Here is a 22,908-nt window from a genome sequence, read left to right on the forward strand (position 1 = left end):
CAACCGATTCATTGAATCAATAGCCCATCCATTTCAATTAACCCACTTATCGAGCTCTTGACCCTCTTCAACTTGCAGCCCTTACATCCAAAATCCTAGCCAAGTGGACGAAGCACTTGACATGCATCTCCCCTTGCACTTGCAGTTTGTGATGTTCATCATTTTACTAAATAATGTAAATCTTCCATTATTTTGCTTTTAATAGGCATAGATGCTAGATTAACTTTTGTTGTAAATATTCTTTTACCTGTTTTATAGTTGTAAGGTATCATGACAGAAGTAACACAAACATCAAATCATCCCATACCTAATAGAACATAAATGCCAGAATAAAGATATAACAAGCTATGACTGGATTGGATATAAGAGCTGCAAGATTCCTTGATAACATTAAATGACCTTGATTGTGAACAGCTGTGTGAGCTGCAGTACTCCTAAACTCACTACATTGGACATGGTCCTCTCTGAATGTTGAGTCAAACTCTCTTGATGCTGCAATGATCGATCAAAGGTGATTGTGAAAAGTAGTAATCAGAGGTGAAGATAAGACAGACACAGAATTAAATTACTTCATCTTGCCAAACAACTTCTGAATATGTGAGGTGTCATGGACAGCCTAAGTTAAGAACTAATTCCGTAGAGATTTGAAATGTAGCAACAGCGAGACACAAAAACCAGTGTGATGAGATGAAGCTGGCTAATGCATAGGCATGTACATGTACAGAGTTCTCACCTTGCCAGCATGAACCATGCACAGCTTCAGCCAGTGCAATACCACCCTCACCATTATTACAGCTGAAAAAAGAAACAAATGAGACCGATATTTCCAACTCTGGAGCAGATAAATGTTGAAAAATATATACCTTGGCGTCAAACCCAATCCTCCAATCAATGCGGCACAAAGATCCACTCATAATGTCTCCACAAAGGTTTCGCATCATCAACACATCAAAAAGAGAAGGATTTTTCACAAGCTGGACGTACAGATCACTGAATTAACGTTCATTTAAGCCACACAATGAAAGTTTCCACTCAACTCAGAGTAACTAAGGTACAATGCAAATCAATTTTAAGAAACTAAGAGATGGCTTGATTAAAAACAAGCAAATATGCAGTGTATAAATAGAATATGAACATTTTTGTTTTCATCATCATAGAATTAGTAACCATATATAGCATACCATCATACAGCAATTATCAATGGTGACTTCCTCATAATTGATCTCTGGATACTTTTCTGCTACCTCTCGGTAGCACTGCAACCAAAGAGAATGGAAAGCTAAGTGAGGTCAAGAGAGAAATCATCATCTCGAAATGGAAAGCAAATATAAATGTACCTTAAGAAAAAGTCCATCAGTCTTCCTCCTATTGCTGGCTTTGTGTATGGGGGAAACTTTTTTTCTTCCATGGGTTTTACCATAGTGGAAAGCATATTCTGCAAATGTCAGACTAGCTTGTCTGGTAATGATTTTGAGACTTTCAACAACACCTCTAACAACCTGATTACAAAAGAAAAAACTAACTGAAAAGCTCGAAAAAGAGGGCAATAGAAGAACAAGAGATTGGCATTGCTCAACAAAATTACCTGATGCTCCAGGCCGCTGTACTCTCCTTCCTCGTTCTAACGAATTGCCAGAAGATCAACATCATCATATCGGATTTTGTAAGCAGTAAACCTGAATTAGATGGGTGGCATGAATCAAGGATTGCAGTTTAAAAAATTGAAATCAATGTGGGAAAAAGAGATTAATTGAACAACAAAATTAACTCCAGCAATTAGATGTAACGGCACAAACAACATATAAAAGACCACTTCACTATGTTTGTCAACTGACAAGGATCTTTATATATAAAAGGGAAACTCTTCATCCACTTGTACATTTTTATGGTACAGTAATAAGAGGAGATATTTGCACGTTACTAGTTTGTGATTTGCCTTTTCTTCAAAGAAGCTTTTTGCTCAAGTAAATATCTACCAAAAATAACCATCGTACATATACATAGATATGTACATAAAGGGAGAGAGAGAGTAAACCCCAGGTTTCGGTAATCCACATATTGAAAAGATGATCCAAAGTGTCACAACAACTTAGTTCCAAGTCTACCTTCCACTGACATTCAACACTTTTTCTATTTCCTATGGATTAGCTATGGCAAACCTGAATATTCGGGAATAGCAATAAAATTATAAATGGAGAAGAACCAAAACCATGCAAAAGTGATCACTTCTGTGTCATTTGATGTTTACCTCCATTTAAAAGCCTATACCAATTGTGCTAATTTCATCATCATTGGAAACTACAAATGGTAAGCAATTCAGAACAGGCAACACTCATCATATTTCAAGAGTAAAATGTGAGAGAAGCAGAAAAGAAATAAGACGTACATGTGCTTGAATTTTCTGAATCCATATTCTATTTTGCCTTCTATCATCTTCATGGGTCCAGATCTAATCATGGTCCTTTCAGAGTGAGAACAATCCCTCTACTTTTCACTCTCAAATGACCAATTCTTGGAAAAGCTTCTATCAAATTAAACAGCCAAACCAAGAATCAACGAAATTGATGTATCAACATATATCCATAACAAAGCAGAATAAAAAAGGATAGAATAAAGAAAGCTTGTAGAGAAAGTAACTATACCGGAACACTCCAATGGAGAACCACCCACATGACCATGTGCATGCAAGAACTCCTTCAACACCATCTCCTTGCAACTTTTCCATGCTTCAAACACCACTTCCTGCATGATTTCAATTTCCAAACGTCCATCACAGACTTGAAAGAATTTCCCTCCCGCAAATATCACCCAATATAATGACCTGTTACCCGGGCCATGTAAGCGGGTTCATCAAAAAGCGGCAAGATTTTAGCTGGGTTGATCTTGCAAATGTAAACATTCAAATATTGAGAGAGAGAGAGAGAGAAGAATTACCTCTTCTCGACTTACCTACAAGGGTCTTAACATGAAGAAAAGAAGAAACCAAGAGTATAAGGCCTTTGATAAAATCTTCAGGACACTCATCGTCTAAAAGCTTGCCAACAACTGAAGGAGCATTTGCAGGATTCACCACCCATCAAGAATATATATATTCTTGATCAACTGAAACTTACATGCAACAGCACATGCCAACTGAAAGAATGTATGCATAATACTCTAGGGAGACTAAAAGCAGGGCTAATAGACAAGCCATTGCTAAGTAGCCACATGTTGGTCCATTCATTGGCACATTCAAGCCTGACAACAGCCTCATCTATAGAGCTCTAATTTGGCCCCCAGTGCCTACAAAGAGTTGGATGAACTTCATGTACATCCAAAATGCCAATGATTTATGATTAGGCAAAACAAGACATTTGACAACCATATCCTACAATAACGAGATTCCTACAAAGATTGCTTTTAAACCTGTGAACAACCAAATCTAGTAAACTCTTGGAGGATAGCCTCATCTTATGTTCCCCAAGGGACAGATTTATTGGAAACAAGCTTGCAGTTGTTTCGTTGAAATAAAAAGATCAAGTAAAGAAAAAATAAGAAAAACACACTCTCTCTATGCCCATGAAATCTACACAACATGCCCACCATGGCAAAGGCAAATCACCCCCCCCCCCCCGTTCACACATGTAAGTTATAGTCCATGCATTGCCTCCCATTCCGAAGCATGTACAGCTTCCAGTAACATAAACCAGTTCTTTGCAAATAGATAATTGGTGTTATCCCCAAGTTCTTTCATTTGGAAAAGAAACGTACTAAATCATTATGCAGGCAGTTTTTTGCAAAATAGACAAACTTCCCTTTGTAAACGCACAGAGCATTTGGTTGTCATTTCAACTGTCTTACCTTGAGTCGCACCAGTGAACCCATCAAATGCCAGGTTACCAGGAGGTGCGTTAAGATGCACAAGCTAGGTAACAGTCACTGAGTTAGTCTGTAGAAAACAAAAAATCACTAAGTGCACAAGATATTTGCAGAGGAACAAAATAAATCTTAAGTGCACAAAATAGAATGCTGGTGATCATTCTATTTGTGTTGATGTACCAAGTTGATTTAGTGAATCTTGATGAATTTGATGGGAAGAAAATGGAAAAAGAACTTTTCAAGTGTAGGTGGTTGACTTTTTTCAAGAAAAAAAAATGGATATTTTTATGGGGACAAGAAAGACATGGAAAAACCTTACCAATCTCATAGTGAAGAAGAAAAATATTTCAAGAAATCTTTCTCAGTGTTTTATGCATAGGTATATTTATGACACAAATTTCTCCAACGAAGTACACCTTGAAATGTGTTTCTTGTTCATCAAGGACCCGCTAAATGATATAGAGGATAGTTTCTTTACACATTTTTCCCTCTTGGGAACACATCTTGGAAGCTTCCTGTTGACCAACAAAGAGGAGGGTCGTATAGATCTTTCATCTGTTTTATTGGTACATACTGGACCTGGTTTTACAGTAGTCTCATATTTGGTTGCACATGAGCTGGACTTGCTATCTTTACATTTAATAATTTATTCTTGTTAAAAAATCTTTAGAAAAATTGTATTTTAAAATGTTTGCTTGCATGACTCGAAAATGATCATGCAATGAAAAAAATTTGGCACACGCATACAACCATTGCATACTGAGTCATCATTATAGGCAGTACCAGTGGCAAAAAAACATGCGAATTTCTGATATGATGTTTTAGATCTCATTTCAGGAGAAACATGCTTATTTGGTCTACTGAGAGCACCACATTCAAGACTTTGCATTGTACTAGCGTTCCAGAGATAGTGATGTATGAACGACTTTTATGGCAATTGAATCAACATATGAATTTATCAAAAATTAAGAGAAAATGATATAACAGTGCAAAACATAATTACATAAATCATTGATATGGAAATCTACAAATTGTTGTGCTAATGAATATGCATTATAATTTATAAGGCATCTGTCCCCAAAAACTTATTTACCAAGTTTAGATTCAGTTGATTTAATGTAAGGAAGTCGTTAGTTTGTGGATCGGCCCCAACCACTTCTAACTCCTGGTAAAAGGGCCTGGTCCACATAGTTGAACAACAAAAAGTAGAAAAGAGAAAAAAAAAAAACTAAGTCTCCCACATTGACTTTGAATATTTTAAGATATTCTATTTGTAGAATAAATTCAAAAGACAAATATTTAAAGCAAAAAAGACACCCGTTTTAGCGACATTAGTGAAGCAAAATGGAGAAAAGAATAAAAGATCACACATGATGGAACCCAAAAGCCGACAAAACATGAACTTCACTAACCGACTGGTGGTTTGAGCTCTCCACCAGCAGCATACTTGCCCATGACCCCGTTTTCACCTTTTATTCCAGGGCAACTCCCATGTAGTGAAGTCTGCAAACATGAAAAATCAATATCTAGATTAGGTTTGTCCGAATTTCAACATGAAAACTAAACAGATGCTTGATGGCGAATGGCGTAAACAGCTGCCAAGAAATACGGATTCTTTAACTCGACCTAAAAAGGTTTCGGCTTAAGCAGGCACAGCATCCACATCCATAATACTCCTATCGTTTCATACCCCAAGAAGAGAACACAGTTTCACAAAAATCAAACCTAGAACTAGAAGAGATAGAGAAAGAGAGAATAATTACTGAATCAGTCTGACAAATGAAAATTCTCCTATGCTTAGGGCAGATGGTGAGCGAGGAAAGCAAGAATGATCAATTAACTTGAAATTTCGCTCAATTAGCTTGGGAAATGAAATTTCTCCTATGCTTAGGGCAAACAGCGGGCAAGTGAAGCAAGTAGCGACAACAATGTTGATAGATGGATAGTCAGCTAGAGGTCAAGACCAAGAGACACAGATCAAGAGAAAAACAATAAGAATGGCCAATCAAGGTAGAGAGGGAACCGGAGAGTAAGAGAGATGTACAGAAATCGCCAATCGGTAGACAAAATATAAAGAAAGGGACAGATCGAGAGATCAAAGAGGAGACTGAACGAAAAACAGTCAGAATGGCCAATCGAGAGAGAGAGGGAGTCGGAGAGTGAGAGAGGTGTACATAAATCGCCAATCGGTAGACAAAAAACAAAGAAAGAGACAAATCGAGATATAGAGATCAAAGAGGATATTGAACTAAAACAGTCAGAATGGCCAATCGAGGGAGAGAGGGAACCGGAGAGTGAGAGAGGTGTACATAAATCCCCAATCGGTAGACAAAAAATAAAGAAAGGGACAGATCGAGATCGAGAGATGAAAGAGGAGATTGAACGTTAATGGAGATCGAGAGAACGTACTAGAAAAGAAGCAGGAGAGATAGAGAGAGAGAGATCAGGAAAAGTACCGAGCGCGAGATAACAAAATGGGGAGAGATTAGATGAAAATAGGAAATTACATTTCTTATAGAAAAAATTGCTCACCCTAACATGCGCTTGTGCTTGTGCGGATATTGGGAACGATTCCCCAAACCATGAACCAGGAAACGTGGTGGTGCGATGAGATGTTGTCACCGGCGGTGATGAGGTTGAGGAAGTTGGCCCAGCAGAGGACGAGATGTGCAAAGATGTGGCGGTTTCGGAGGATGACGGCAATCTCTCCCAAACCCTCTCGAAAACCTCTCTCTCCCGTCGCCCCCTCGAACGCTTTGATTCCGTGAAATATTCGTGACTCGCTTGAAACGCAAAAAATCTCGCGAATTATTGCAGTGTCACCACTTGGCTCCTTTGTCTCTCGACCTTTTAGATGCCCCCGTTCCCTTCCGGTCATAGCGATCATTGTTCTTGTGGATCAAAAATTTTCCCAAACCAGAAAAACAGAACGAGCGAATGGAGGAGGGAGGAAACTTACAGTCTTACTCCACCATCAGAGGCAAGTAGCGAATTGTAAAGGATGAACTGTGGCAACCCAGGCACGCAATCTGCATCCTCCTCCATTCTCGGCACCATCGAGGATCCAGCCTCGCTCCCATCGAGAGAGAGCGAGAGAGGGTGCTTTCCCTCAGATTTCCCCTCCTCCGATAGCACTCGGCGGGAAAAAAGACGGCCTTCAACGGTGACGGTTGAGAAGTTGTGTTTCTTGAACTTCTTGATTATAACTTTCGAAAATTTAAAAGCGTCTCCCGGGTAATTCCCCGCCCCCAAGCAAGAAACGGAGGCAATCGATACACGGTCAACATTTTGGCGAGTAATGTGCCACTCCCTAGATTTGAAATCCAGATAATGCCATTTAAATCTGGATCCGAAGCTCCATATGGAATTGACAATATGTGATCAGATTTAAGTTATATTATTCAGTTTAACTTGGTCTCAACCTTGGTAAATGAAATTCATATTGGAATAACTTAGACTCCTCCCTCATTTTTCAGAATTGTTCTTGGACCTTTCTATAGTAGGGGGCGGTGGGGTGGGGGAGTATAGATGTCATTTATTTGCCCATGAAAGAGCAAATGCTCTACCTATAAATTCCTTTTTTTATCCTTAAATAGACTTAAAGATCGGGTCAATCCATGGATCAGATGCGGTTTAGCAGTTTTGACAGTTTTGGCTCTACATATTTCCAATTCCCCTGTCGATCCAAGTTCAAAATGTAGTTGTATTAGCTGGGAAATAACAATATTTTCTAATATAGGACTTGGATAACACCACATGATTTTTGTACTTAATGTTTAAAATTATTGTTTTCGTTCAAATGCTGCTAAAATGTTTAGAAAACATTAGCCAGCCACATCATTTTGGCACATTTAATTCAAACTACAAGAATTGTGTATCCCGTTAACAGTACTTTTGTTGTAAACATTCTTTAACCGTTTCATAGTTGTAAGATATCATGACAGAAGTAATACAAACATCAAATCATCCCATATCTTATAAAACGTAAATGCCAGAATCCAGTGATGCTATAAACAACATGATCTAGCGTTTGGGTCATTTCTTCTCCCAAGAATATTAAAAGGATTACAAACAAAAAGGCAAAGGAAAGATAATTAAAATTAAGATTCCCTATCTCCCAGCAAGGTTCGATATGAAACTTTCCAACATATTTATCAAATATTGGTCTTGCTGTCCGTCTTATGATATTGCATATTGCATGCAGAAGTTGCATAAAAACATTAGAACACAAAGTACTTTCTTGAATTTAGTGGATAAATGCCAAGTTTGAGTTTCCACCTTATCCATTTAAAACCAGACATCACTAATAAACATGTTCAACCAATATGCAGGAAAGGGCTGAAACTGTACTTGGATATAGTTCACCGAACAACTCTTCATCTATATAAAATGACAATCCAGCAAGACCAAAGCTACTAAATCGACAGCTACCACACGAACTTATCAATGTAGGAGCCAAAAGCAGAAAATTTTAGGTTCTTTTAGAAAGATGCAAGAGAAGGCAACCCACAAGTAAGTAAGCAGAATGTGAAATTCATGAAAAGTCAACTCAGTCATAATCAGGATTCTTCACCCAAAAAGGCATGAAACTGGTTGCATCAAGGTTGAGTTCATCTCATGGACAGGTTTGATATACGGATCAGTGTAACAAAAGTTTTCAGTAGGAATAAGCCATGTAAACAAATCGATGAAACAGAAAATTAAATAAAAAATAATTTACAGCAATAAATTAACAAAGTAAAGGCATGACTGTCTCTGTGAAGTGATATGGGGGAAAGAGTGGAATCACTAGAATAGGAAGCATTGGCAAACATAGATCCAGAGGCAATCAAAATTCATAATCATAACTGCAGCGGCCAGAAATTCCCAAATGACAGACAAAAGGCTTAAGTGACCATGTGGCTGCGCAGCATGTACATTCTAAATGTCTTCATCCGATTAACTAACAGCTAAGCAGCCTAAAGAGCAGATTTTTCCAGATATCATTTAACCAATTTTACAAATGTGTAAAACATGCCTTAGATTTTAGATGATGCTTACTTTCTAACAGAGAAAACAACTTATATAGTACTAAAAGTCTAAAATCATGATTACGAAATCAGATATTTTAGTTAAATTAGTACAATCGAGAACATGCTTTCGTTAGTAAAATACTGATATTAAATAATTCACAGCTAAATGTTTAGGAAGCGAAAAAAATACATGTGAATCCTTAACATTGAGGACAATTAAGAGACAGAAGCCCATTCACACACACACACGCACATACACAAACAGATATATTACAGGTATGGACTATGTGCACTAATAATGAGGGCAGCTTAAGTTGCATGGATAACTTTTAATTATATATTAAAGGTTCACCTATCACTTGGTAAATGAAACTAGTAGACATTATAAGAAACAATCGCAAAGCCGTAAGGACCTTGAAAAAATGACCTTGCCTGTTTCTTTCCTATTTTCAGGAGTCACTACTGGGTGTAACGTCAGAAAACATGTTGAGAGAGCATCAACAGATGCAAAGGCAGTCATAACAACATATGAAGGAAAACAGAACCAAGCCACCATACAGCCAATCTAGGAATCTGCAGTAACAATAAATTGCCAGAGCCAGTGAATCCTCCTGTATCTGATAAACCAAATGCTCTCTTGGAATGAACAACAGCATGTGACAACACTTCAGAGTGGGAGTAGCGTGTTACCTAAGCAAGAATGCAAGAATTTGATGCCGTTCACAGCAACAATGCATAACAAAAACAGTTTTTCTTTTTCCGTGCTTTTGTTTTTTGCTCATACCTTACCACACAGAAATATCACAACAGTTCCCTTGGAGAAGTCTTCATAGAAAGGCACCCTTGGCAGCATGATTCCCGTCTGAACTGAAGAAGAGAGTTCAATTCCCTGAAACGTACTCTCTTGGCATGATCAGATCCTACCTGTTGAGACTTTAAGTTGTAGGACGATGCAGAAGACAAGTAAGCGGCTTTTTCCAGGCATTCACATTGTCCATAAGCTTTCCATTTTCCTTGGATTGTCTCCTTCCCCTCTCCCTCATTAGGTAAACCAACAGCAGGAAGTGCGGACATGAGAGAAAACCCAATTTTGGATCCTAATAAGAGAACCCTCCACGGGCTCTTCCCATATTCCAAAAGAGAGATGCCTATAATTTTTAAAAGGATTTGACAGAAAGAGAGAAAAAGGTCAACACCAAGCTCATTAAGCAAATGTGTGCACCAGCATGGTATTATTTAAAGAAATAGAAGGTGTGGAGCTGGTGAGCGTTTAACTTTTGTTTCCTACATGATCATGTTCATCACCTAAATGATCATGTTCATCAGCATCCATATTCAGTGCCACCATGTTGGAGCTGGAGTGTTTACCTTCTTAATGAGCTTGGTGTTCGGCCTCTTTAGGCCTCTGTAGGTTCAAAATTATACGAAGGCTGATAAAACAGCATCTATCTTTTGGAATATGGGAAGAGCCCATTGTTAGGATTTGGAACTTTTGTCGTGTCTTTTTCTCCCTGCACATTTTTTTTAATAGGAAATATAAGGTCAACGCCCCAACTCCAAACATTGTAGCTCCAAGCATAGCTTAAAAAACCCCAGCTCAATCTGATTATTTAATTGGATTCCCAAAGGTTCGACATATGGTATCTCTAATTTGAGAAGGGACAAACTTCAAGGAGGGTCCCTTTAATTTCAGGACAGATCAGTGAATCAACGGGGCGTTAAGGAATTAAAAGATAGATAGATAGACGTTACTTTAACCAAGTAGTAAAGTGAGTCACTTCAACCAAGTAGTAAAGTGAGACCATAATCTGATCTCGAACTAATTGATACCAACCACACCATTAATTCACGACCAACCAGCCCAAAATCACTAATGACCTCCATAGTAAGATGGGCCCTTTCAGCCAGGCATACCCAAAATCAGAACTGCTCCAACCATTTCCAGGCAATCAAAGACAGCCTTAATGTCACTCACCAGCAAAGCTTACCTTAGCTTAACTTTAGAGCAGGGTTGCCAAATTTTATAGGATGCTAAGCAAATCAGTTGGCCTCTGTATGAAACTCCCATGCAGAAACATTGTTGACAAATCATTTGTCCTGACAGGGATAATTTTATTTCATGTTTTCCTGTAGCCACGGAAACTTTGAACCAAGAACTTTAAATCAGACGGTCAGGACACCATAACGACCAAACTCTTGTAAGCAATTGATGGCAGTCAAGAGTGCAAGATCTCAGCAAACAAACCTCAGTCTTATATGTACCTAACCCCAGTGTGTCTATATCCCAGGAAAAAAAAACACAAAGCAAGAAAAAGGCAAACAAACAAACAAAAGAAAAGGCTCACTGGAGACTAACAAAAGTTGGCATAAATGAGAAATATCAAAGAAAAAAACTCTTCAGTCTTCACCATCAACTGCCTGCCAACATCCCTAGCAGAGGAGCGAGATACTTCTATCCAAGTCTTTCAGAGTAGTGCAAATGCTAATAGCCAATGTTATCCGTATCGTACGATACGGACGCGTATCGTACGATACGTATCGTCTGTATCAACAAAAACGATACGACACGCCTACAATACACGATACGGAGGTGTATCGTAGACGTATCGCCCATATCGTACGATACGGGCACTGTATCGTACGATACGGTCGATACACCCCCGTATCGTACGATACGGGGGAAAAATGGCAAAAGGGTCCGATGGCCCCTTTTTTTCATTTTATTTCAAAAGATATGCTCCTCTCTCTCTCTCTTCTTGTTTCTAAACATTGCAAGAGACGTGGGAGGAAGAGATTTTCCTCATTTGCTTTAAGTTTTGCCCGTGAGATAGCTTTCTTTCTCGTAGAGGGCACAGTGGAAAGCTTGGAGAAAGAGGGCTTTTTGGATCATGAAAGATGATAACTATGTCTATATGTTTTGACTTCTGAACTTATGAATTGTGATGTAATCGAATACTCTTTGGCTGCTTAGTATGTTATTTTGATTTTTGAATGTCTGATTTCTTATTTTGGAATGTGTTGTTCATATTCATACTTCATAGTTCATACTTCATATACATGAATGATGAATGTTCCTTTAAATACATTTTTCTTGATTTTTTCTTGTTTTTTCGAATTTATTTAATTTTTTTCTGATTTTTTCTATTTTTTATAATTTTTTAATATTTTTTACAAATTAAAAATTAATTTTACGATACGTTACGATACATTTACGATACGTTACGATACGGCGTATAGGTCGGCCTGACCGATACGCGATACGATACGCCAGTGATAACATTGCTAATAGCATAAAAACAATAAAGAAAAGAGCATGGAATGTATTGGCTGCCATATTGCATCTTCATGTTATTAGATTTGAATAATATTGCTTGGAGAAACATAGGTAAAACAGCACCGAAACACATCACTTAAATGCATGGGAATGAATAAACAAAATAATCACCTTGATGGTGCTGTATGTAGTAAGCAATACCACCAACAGGAATAAACTCACCACCTAAGTATTCAGATTCCTTCCATTCCCAAGCAATTTCGACGGTACGTCCTGCAAAATTAAATTTATGATGATCCAAAAACAATATTGGAAAAAGGACTAGGTTTCCACCCATGGTTGGACCCTTTAGGAGGTATAAAACCATTTTGGGTTTTCTTGAAATGTTTATATATTCTAGATTTACCTAGATCCCATGTTCTAATGTTTACTTTTTCATTGTCGATCGAAGGAAGTCCGTAAGTACCTACCTATTAACATTGTCTCAATATTAACATGTAGAAATGCAAACTAGCCGAACAATACGTGGATGATAACAGAGAATACTCACCACTTGAAAGACCAGCGCATCCGCATGCTGAAAAGATGGGATTTTTTGGTCGAAAGGGCAAAAGTCACCAATTTAACTTGAATTCAACATTCTTACATAAAGAGATGCATTCAGAAAGTCCAATTTTGCAATTTGGCATATATGCATAGATTAGTAGTTCCATGTGCACTGTAGATGTGACGAGGCCCTTGTAGAACTCTTATGGTTCAAAAGAGGGGAAAATCTCTAAAAGGAAACTTTTTCACTATGAGATAAACAATCAAATGATTTAACCTAAAAAAATAAAGCCCACAAAGAAGCATATCAAAAGCACGTAGGCCTGGTTACATGGGATATGGCATGGCAAGCACAAAAACTTGACATCACAAAACATACCAATCAAGCTTTTGTTGTCTCAGGCCTTCTTCAAAACAAAAAGTTTGCAAGACAGTAAACAGCTAATGATGCATGCTATTCCGGACAACGGCTGCTTGGGGGTTAGGCCCCCATCCTTTTATTTCAACAAAATAAGAGGTATATACAACAAAAATTGGTCCAGAAGGACCTCATCATCTATGATTGGTTTCTTTAAGTGGATCCCACATGTCATCTATGGGATTCCATCTGGTATACATGCCATTGTCCGGAATGGACATCAAAAGGTTGGTGGCTTCAACGAGAGGCCATCTCCTGCAAAAAACAATCCTATTGAGAAGACTGCTGAACATAGAGTTAGTGTCAGTGTTGCGCCTGCCTGTTAGGGTACTGCGGAATTGCTGCTTCCAATCGCCACTATTGGCCAGTATATAGATACGCCCTTGATTATCTTCTCAGTTAACCAGGTACCCGATGCATTCCATAAGTATCTCGGTCTCCCACCATTCAGACATGTTGCCAAACCAGCAAGCTAGACCGTGGCGAAACCGGCCCGCTGTGTCTCTAATGAGGCCTGCGACCCCTTTTCTACCAGCCATAAACAGGGAGGTAATGCTGATTTCCACCCATGTATCTGCTCGGTTTGCTCCATTGCTCCACAAGATCCCTGTGCATAACCAGTTTTGTTCCATTGATACGTCCACCAATGATCGCAGCAGTGTGACCAGAAAATTTTGGCCACATTGCCTATAGGAATATCTCCGCTATGCTTAAACTGGTTGCGCGTTTTCCAAATGAACCAAATCCCCAAATGGAAACTGTCTTTCCAGCATTTATCCAAGGTTTTGTCTTTGAAGCCTTGCTTGTGCCACCTGATGAGTCCTTGCTTTAAGAATTGAGGGCTCCAATGCCATGGAGCAGTACGCCCAAACTTGCCATAGATGCAAGCCCAAATGGGTCTAGCACCCTTGCATTCAAAAAAAAGGTGTGAAATATCTTCACTCGCTTGCTTGCAAACATAACACCTTGGTTCTTTATTTTGGAAAACATGAACAATTTCCTGGCTGAGAAGAAAGCTGTCTTGGATGCATCTTCCCTGTAGGAAGGCACTTTGATTATTGGATATGATCCTGTTGAGGATTGGCCGCATGCGCTGGACCATGATCCTGGTAATAAATTTCATCGTGCTAGTACAGAGGGATATAGGGCGAAATTTGTCCAACTGCTTAGCTCCTTGCTCCTTGGCAGCAAGATGATGTGAGTCCTGTTAATGGATTTAACCAGCTTGCCGGAATGAAAAAACCCAGTGATAGCCGCAGAAACGGCCTCCTTCACAGTATTCCAATTGGACTGGAAGAAATTATTACCAAACCCATCTGGGCCCGACGCGGAATCCTTATCTGCCTCCATTACTGCCCACTGAATTTCTTCTGTAGTGATAGGTTTCAATAGGTCAGCATTCTCCTCTAGAGACACAGTAGGGCCTGGAGCGAGAGAATGCGGTAGGCACCCATCACCCTGAACATTCGCTAAAAGATGAAAAGAAGTCTGTGCAAGCTTAGAATATATCAGGCATGTTTGTTAGGAGCTGACCCCATGGGAGATAATGTCGATCTTGTTCCTTCGCCTCCATTAGCGATTCCTTGGAAGAATTTGGTGTTGAGGTCTCCATCCTTGATCCATTTGATTCTGGATTTTTGGCGCCAAAGGCGTTCTTCTAGGTGCAGGAGCACCGAAAGTTGTCGCTTGAGGTTGCACTCTTCCTCTATCGCCTGAAAGTGGCCACTTTCAATCTGAGATTGTAGGTATTTAAGTTTAGATTTGATATCGGCAATATAGGGGGATAGATCATTGGCTCCACCTTTGCACCACATCTTTAACTTGTCCCTGGTGGCCTCTAGTTTGTAAATGAGTTTAATCATTGCGCAGCCTCTAATGTCCACTGTCCATGCAGAATCAACTTGGTTTTTGTACCCTGCCATGTTCATCCAGTATTGAAAATGCCGAAATGGGGTACGTCCCCAAGTTGAGTACCTACGCTTTGAAATGCAGAGCATCAGATATTGTCCTAGGGAGCACTTCCAATTGCAGCAACAATTCTGGATCGTCCACCCATTCTTTGGAAACATAACATCGATCTTCTTGGACATCACATTATCTTTGCCCACCTGGTTAGTCCAAGTGAATTTCTTATCTTGGCAAGAAACTTCAGTTAACGCCGATGAGGTGACAAAGTTTGATAAGGCAATGCAGGCGTAGAGTGGCGGGGCCCTCCTAGTTTTTTCATTGCTGTTTAGCACTGCGTTAAAGTCGCCCATACATATAATAGCCTCACTGCACCGGTTCAAAGTATCAAGAAGGATAGGGAACATGGTCTTCCTTATTCTAAAATCAGTGTGTATAAACCCCAAAAACAACAAAAGTTTGACCAGTTGAGGGGATATAAAACTGGGCGACAATCCAATGGGGATGAGCATACCAGTTTTGGAGAGTCACTACCGTCGGATCCCAGAGGCCAATGATGCGCGCCTAGGGTCCCGAAAGATGGATGTTGGAGATTTGACAATAGTCTGGAATCTTGAACCGAAACTTCTGAAGCTGTTCCGCGTTAAGCTTGGAATCAATAGCAAAAGCAATGGAAGACTTAGTAGACCTAAGAGTACTTAAGAACTCATGTTGGGCTGGAGTAGAGGCCAGCCCGCGGACGTTCCAAGATAGGATCTTCATGGGCAAGGAGTTTCATGCCCCATCCTTACTTCTCTCGAAACCCATTTCCATGTCCTCAAAGGAAGGACCCTCCTGTTGGCCCTGGACTAACCCTGCCATAGTTAGGTTCTCATCCTCTTTAGTCCTCCTTTCGACCGTCTCAGAATTGTCACTCACGGTGGGAGGACTGGTTCGCTTCTTGGCTCCAACAACTTCCTTATGCTTGAGTGTTCTTTTCTTGGCCTTGTCAGCCAATTGGGCATTGATGGGAGATTTCATGGATTTAGAATGACTCCTTGTATCGGGTAAAGCCTGAGAGGGTCCCTGTATGCTTTCGCTTTCCAATTGCATTGGGTTTTGTTGATGTATGCTTTCGCTTTCCAATTGCATTGGGTTTTGTTGAGGACCTGTCGCGCCCTTACTTCTACTCTGTATGTCTTGTGTGCCTGAACGATTACCATCTGTTTCAGATTCCTTTCCTCAACCTCTGTCCCCTCCACCATATTTGAGAGAGCTTCAAACTTGTTGTGTTCCGGGTGAGAGTCTGGTTTTCCTTTAAAGGATTGGGATCCTCTTGGGAGTTCTAACTTGTTGCAGGCATTAAGGGTGCTCTTGTCCCCTTCCTTGGGAGCCTCTTTCATCATGCAGGAGCCATCAAAGTGGGTCATCAAAGTGGGTTGTGGATCCACATTTATGACAGTACTTGACCTTAGTTTCGTATTCAATAGATTGAACAAAAGTTTTACCACCTGTTACTTCTAGTTCAATTTCTCTTCTAGTTCAATTTCTGGTGTTGGCCTAAACCCAAGCGGGATGTCGATTTTTACGCGGGCAAAACCAAACCGGTGGAGGTGCCTAGTATATTCGTCAGCTTCCACGAATGTACCACCTATTAAATCAGCAATATCCGTGAACACCCGAGGATTCCACCATTCCACTGGCAGGTTCAGGCAAGCGAATCCAAATTCGGACACGATTGGAACTCTCAATCCGCATAGGCATTCCAGGATGCCATTGGTTAGCAATAAGCAGTCTTCCTCCCACAAACCATCGATCAGGCGACAAAATGAATTTCAAATTAGCTTCAGAAGTTGTGCGGAGAAGGAACATACCTTTCCCAACGGAGGTGAACTTAAGGTCTGTGATACCAGGCCATAAGCTGCGAAGGCCCGCAAAGATGAAGCTATAGTCGAGCCGACCTTTCCCAGCCCCTCCCACTAGAGTTGCTATGGCGCTGAAGCGGAACGGCTGGCATATGACTTCATATGATTGTTGAGAGATAACCAGGCGTTTCTTCTTTGCCACCTCTTTCTTCTCCAGCGGGGGCATGTTCATCTCTGTCTGGAGGCTATCTCCATCCACAATATCCGCCCACCATTTCCCCATTTTCGGACTGGAAGGAGAAGGCAGATCCTTACCTCTAGCAGCACCATCTTCACTATCACCCAAAATCATGGGTTCTCCGCTTTCAGCTGGTTCTCCCATCCTCGGGAGCGTCTGCTGGGCCAGAGGCCCACTGCAGCCAGCAACTCCTCCTTCCAACGTTTCAGGGTCGCCTCTGCCCTGTCTTTGCCTTGAGCCCCCTATGGAGGATATCACCCATTCAGAAAGTTTATCCGACAGCTTTACCTTTGCTCCTTGCAATCCTCCAGCAGCACCATCTGCAGTACCACCCTCATCCATGGGTTCTCCGCTTACATCTGGTTCTCCCATCTTCGGGGGCGTCTGCTGGGCCAGAGGCCCACTGCGGCCGGCAGCTGCCCCCTCCAACGTATCAAGATCGCCTCTGCCCTAGGAGAGAGAACGTTTCTCGAAAAGGGTTTACCTCTTCTGAGATGATGCATGCTATTAAAACAAACCGAAACGTCATTCTATGCTGAACCAAATAGAAGAAAATTACGGCATGATATGGTACACAGACAATATCAGTCAAGAGAGTTCCACGTTCAGGACCAAGTTCAATAAGGTTCACTTTCTCTGATTGCCCATCTGTTCCCAAAGACATACACTCCATATGCCAATCATTCTACATCAGGAGTACCACTAATAAGTTCTAACTTCTAACATGCCAAAACCAGGGCATCAATCCATCAAGTCTCTTAGTAGGACAATACAATAATCACATATACAATTTCTAACATTTGCAATCACTATATCACATTCCATGTTTTAATTACAAAAAATGGGGAAGAGGGTTGGAGGCAACCCTATCACTAATGATTCCCATTTCACCCAGAACAACCAAGACAAAACCCTTTCCTTTAACAAACAAACCACATATATATATATATACACTCTATTCCAATTGCTTTGGATCTAACGTAACCCGTTCACATTCCAATCTCTTACCTGGGTGTCGAAGTGATGTTTGGCAGATTTGACATCAAGGGCACGCATTAGTAGTTACAAGTGCTTCACCCGTGGATGCACCCTCAGTATCTTCTCCATAAATACTGCACCCAGCATATCATGAACTACTCATGAATATACACATATGAAAGAGAGAGAGAGAGGGAGAGATGTTGCTCTCATTACTCTTGCAGCAAACCCAGTGCAGCCCGTGATTAAGATGCTCTAAACTATGAGCAATGTTGTTCAGAGTAGCCATTGGTATCTGATATTGAATGAGGATTGGAGCTTTCTCCTGCTCTCACTGTGTGTGTCCCGCCGCAACCTGTAACAGAAAAGAAAGAGAAGGGCAGTTCACTATACTGCTGGTGCAGCTTCTTGATCGAACGTCCCTCTCTATTTATGCCTGCAGATGCTTTTTCGCTGTTTCCCCAAGCAGTTCAAGTGAAATCCTCTCATGTCAACGTCAATGTGCATGCACCAAAAGTCTCTTCTGAGAAGCAAGGCCCAAAGCCACTCATTTTCTTTTAAATAAATGAATATGGGCAAAGAAACTCCAACATCCAACTAAAAACCTGCCCCCTTTTTCCAACTGTCATAGATATTCAATCAAGCAACCCCAAAGCCACTCATTTTCTTTTAAATAAATGAATATGGGCAAAGAAACTCCAACATCCAACTAAAAACCTGCCCCCTTTTTCCAACTGTCATAGATATTCAATCAAGCAACCTACAAACTTAAGCAATATAGATATGCAGTTCAAAGAATACATCAAGAATGTGACGCAACCAGTAGACCCAAGAACTTGATCAAGTTTTATTTATCAAAAGAATTGAGCAAAGACAGAAAAAATAAAAAACCAAGCAACTATGTGACTAAACAACCCATGCCACAATGGGAGTGAAAATCAACATGACAAGCACTATGCTGGAAAACCACTAAAGCAGAAAATAAAATAAAACAATTGAACTACTATAAATCAAACCAACAATTCTCGACAAAACTAAAATAATCTAACTAAGAAAGAATATGATCATACTGAAAACAAATGAAACCAATAACCTTGACCTATACCGGACAAGTACAATACCTGAGGCATCTACTCAACTAACATGACACAAGAAGAAATTGAGTACTAACCTGGTCTAAAGACATGAAGGACCCTGCTGAAGCAAAGGCACCGCTTGATAGTTGATGACTATGAAGAATACCTCCACCCTTGGCTGCTCACTTTTGTTATTGAAAAAAGCATACGCCAGCCAAGCGGAAGAAGGGTGAAGAAAGGACGGGGTAGATGAGAAAAAGATCGATTAATGGAGATGGGTTAGGCAAGAGATATGGGGCTTTCCACCCCCTTTTTACCTCGGATAATAAAGAAACACTATATTTTGCAAAACTACCTATTGCAAAAAGGCCAATACACATATTGGATGAAGCCAAGGACAAAACCCATAACACTTTGACAAAAATGTTATAAATAAAAAATCGACCAGTTCTTTTGAAAAGAGATAAGAGGTTTTTTATGACAGTCTCAACCCTAAGTCAAAGTTATGCCATTGAAAACCAGATACTCAATTAAGAGAGAATAATGGGTGAGGTTCCCAAATGATCTGACTCTCCCAAGATAGAGGAAAAGATGGACAAATTGTCACATTAAGCATAATTGGCCTGTCTTTGAGGAGTTTCATCCATTCCAAGAACGGCCTAGCGGTTTGGTAATGAAACGACAAAGATCTTTGAAGACCAAGGGGATTGGTTAGTTCCTCATATGCCTAGGAGGCCTCGAAACATAACAAGAGATGTCAAGTTTTTACTTTGAAATAGTTCAAAATGGTCAATTTAACTCATAAGCTTGAGTGCTTGTGTTGTGCAAATAACATGTCTTTCGTTTATCCATAGTACCATACAAGCACCAAGATTCATTTCGCATCCATGTCATCGAATCTCTAGAAGGGATTTCATTCAATTTCCAAAATATGAACATAAAAGAATCACCCTCAACATCGTAGGTAATCAAAAAGAGGAAAAGATATTGACCCCGTAATTGCACATCCACAAAAGATTGTCACATTCAATTCCCGCGAGTTCAGCCTTCATGCTTTTCATCTATTGGCAGGCACCTTTTGCTTTTTTTTTTTTTGCTTCTTTTTTTTTTTTACATTCGACATTTTGCCTTTTGATTTTTTTTTCTTGCTTTTGATTTTTCTTTTCAGGCCGACCTTCACCTTTGAGGGAATACCTCACCACCCCAAAGGCTACTACGAAGCTCCACCGCTTTGGTGGGTATGTGTAGCTTTATCACGTGTCCCACCCGCTTCAACTTACGGGTGTTCGACGATCAAAAGGTTCATAAGTCATTATCTTCACGGAATAGACATAAATCACCTATATGCCTACCCGGTACTCTTGATTACTGACCCAGAGGAACGACTACACAAGCCCCGAGCCCATCTCTCAACTCTCATTTTGCTACCTGCCAAGATCTTATAGAGCATTGTGGCTTCTCTCTCGGGATATTTTCCTCCTAAATCCTTGTAGATGTTTAATTACCAAAGTCAATGGCTTTTCCTAGTCTTGACTTCCTCAGCTTCATAGGATTTTTCTTGATTGCACATATCCAAGATTTTTCATTTTTCCTCTTCCATTGATTGCTAACAAGAACTTGAAATTTTCTCCATTCACTCGGGGAGGTACTAAAGATAAAGCAAAGACATAATATTGTGTGAGAAGACAATTTTAAAAAGCTTTTAAGCAAAATGTAAAATTTTCTCTTTTACAAAAGTTTTTGACATCAAATGTTATGTCACAAGGAGGATGGAACTCTACTCGCTAAAGAAAGGGTGATTTCAAAACAAGATGGGTTGGTTTGTAGAAGAACGAATTTCACCAACTTCCCCATACAAGCAGAGCCTTTTACACAAAAGGTTGATCAAAAGGTAACCAGTTTCCATAAGATTAGGTGATCAAATGAGTGGAAATTTCGCAAATGGTTTGAGTTAAGCTCTTCTCTTTTCTCGAAGGAAGCCCAGGATAAACTAATCATATGCAGCCAAATTTATAAAATCATTGGGTAAATGACACTGAAAACTACGGGTGTTAGACTCAAAATGTGAGGCTATCCACCAAAGTTTTGACTAGTTTTGTGTTCTGGTTGCACAAGGACTTTGTGAAATGATGATTTTGCAAAAGGATACAACACAAGGAACAAGTTCTCCCCAAAGTCTCCTCATAAAAGTAGAGCCTTGTGGTGGACAAAATTCCCCAAATTCTCATGTCGTAAGGTTTCCTTGCAGAGGGTTTGATCATTGATCACCAAGAAAAAATGCCTACACCAACAACTCACTCTTCTAGCCAACTAAAAGGCCACTTTCAAGACTGAGTTGGATTGGACTGAATGGTTTGAAATGCTTTTGATCAAAGCTCGTGTTCAAGACCAAATGGAACAAACGGCTCCCCAAGATTTCTCTGCCCATGCATATGCATACAAAGGTCCTAAGAATATGACTCAAATTATGGTTTTACTATCTAAAAATCAATCCAAAGGTATGATAAACCATAGACTACACCCCTGGCTAGATAGCACAAACAGAATCTGCTAAGATGCAACCCTCTTAGCAATAACACCAAAAAACAAAATGCATAAACCACCATGCATGTCCTAAATGAGAAAGTCTAAAACCTGCTATACACCACTACTTAATGAATTCCTGCTATATCTTCAAACATAACGAAGCAAAACGAATTGATAAAGCTAACGGGTAACCACATCGAGCATGTATATACAGAGAGAAAGAGAGAGATGACCAGAATGGTTTGGGCACCAAGAGCCAAGGCTTTCAACATGCCTGTCCAACGCCTAATTCCTCCATCAAGCAGAACAAGAATTTTACCAGCGATAGCTTGAACAACCTATGCTTGAAATAGGAAGACCAACAGGGAGGGGAATCATGCATCTCTCAAATGTGTTAACAGCTTATCAGGGAAAGGACAAAATGGATAGAAGTTTTCTTGCACTCTGTTTTGAGAAGGAAAAAAGAAAAGCTTGTTTTTGTCAAGAAATAGCAATTTTGGAATCATTTGAGGTGAGTCGACGTTACCTCCTCAAGGGCAGAAATTGCAGCAGGTGCACAGTCAAGTTGGCGACCACCATGATTCCAAACAATTACGCCATCTACTCCAACCTCAATAGCTTTCCCAGCTGCAGGAAGTAAAGGAAACACATCAAACAGGAGAGAGCCATTTCCATAACATTGTTAACATTCATACGGCCTTGTAATGCACCATGCCGAGAAAGTTGCTTGTGCTTGTTAGACACATGAAATTAAAGATCAACTTTTTTCATAAACTAGGTGGGATTCCTACCACAATTCGCACCTAACTTACTCTTTCGAAAGCTTTTGATGCAGCATCTTAAAACTCCTTTACTGGTTATTTTGTTGGCAAACTCGATTCGTGTGAAATGGTTAATTTGTAAGATCATTTTGGATTCAGTCCTCAACTTTGCTCTTCAATGTTACCCAGGACCGAGCCCCAAAGTGCTTGATAACAACTGATTAACGGTTATTCTGACCATTGAAAAATGAGTATCTGCAAAAGAAATATGAAATTTAAACGACAATGCTCCAATGAAGGATATCCCTTCATCACATGCTTCGATTGACCTAAAAAACACTTTTTGTTATTGCGACCCAATGAATTTCTCCTCTATCACCTCTGTCTTTTTCTTGACTTAAGACTTATATTTTTCAGATCGCATATGTGCGTAAATTCAAACTTATCGTATATGTTCTTGTGTAAATCACTT

The 22,908-nt window shown here is 39.9% G+C and overlaps 1 long non-coding RNA gene across 6 annotated transcripts; it reads right to left on the minus strand.

Moving 5' to 3' along the window:
- Positions 1-330: 330 nt before the first annotated feature.
- LOC116263322 (uncharacterized) lies at positions 331-7,086 on the minus strand. Of its 6 annotated transcripts, none has more exons than XR_007574366.1 (10): positions 6,818-7,086; positions 6,391-6,705; positions 5,271-5,361; positions 2,643-3,928; positions 2,387-2,524; positions 1,586-1,676; positions 1,338-1,499; positions 1,182-1,256; positions 864-974; positions 331-795 (listed from the first exon to the last, which is right to left on the minus strand). It is a non-coding gene; the product is annotated as an uncharacterized LOC116263322 (long non-coding RNA). The 6 variants fall into 6 exon arrangements; XR_007574363.1 differs by having other exon boundaries at positions 6,391-6,725; XR_007574364.1 differs by lacking the exon at positions 6,391-6,705.
- Positions 7,087-22,908: the final 15,822 nt, after the last annotated feature.

This window comes from Nymphaea colorata, chromosome 10 (assembly GCF_008831285.2).
Source record: "Nymphaea colorata isolate Beijing-Zhang1983 chromosome 10, ASM883128v2, whole genome shotgun sequence".
In the NCBI taxonomy this organism is placed as follows: domain Eukaryota; kingdom Viridiplantae; phylum Streptophyta; class Magnoliopsida; order Nymphaeales; family Nymphaeaceae; genus Nymphaea; species Nymphaea colorata.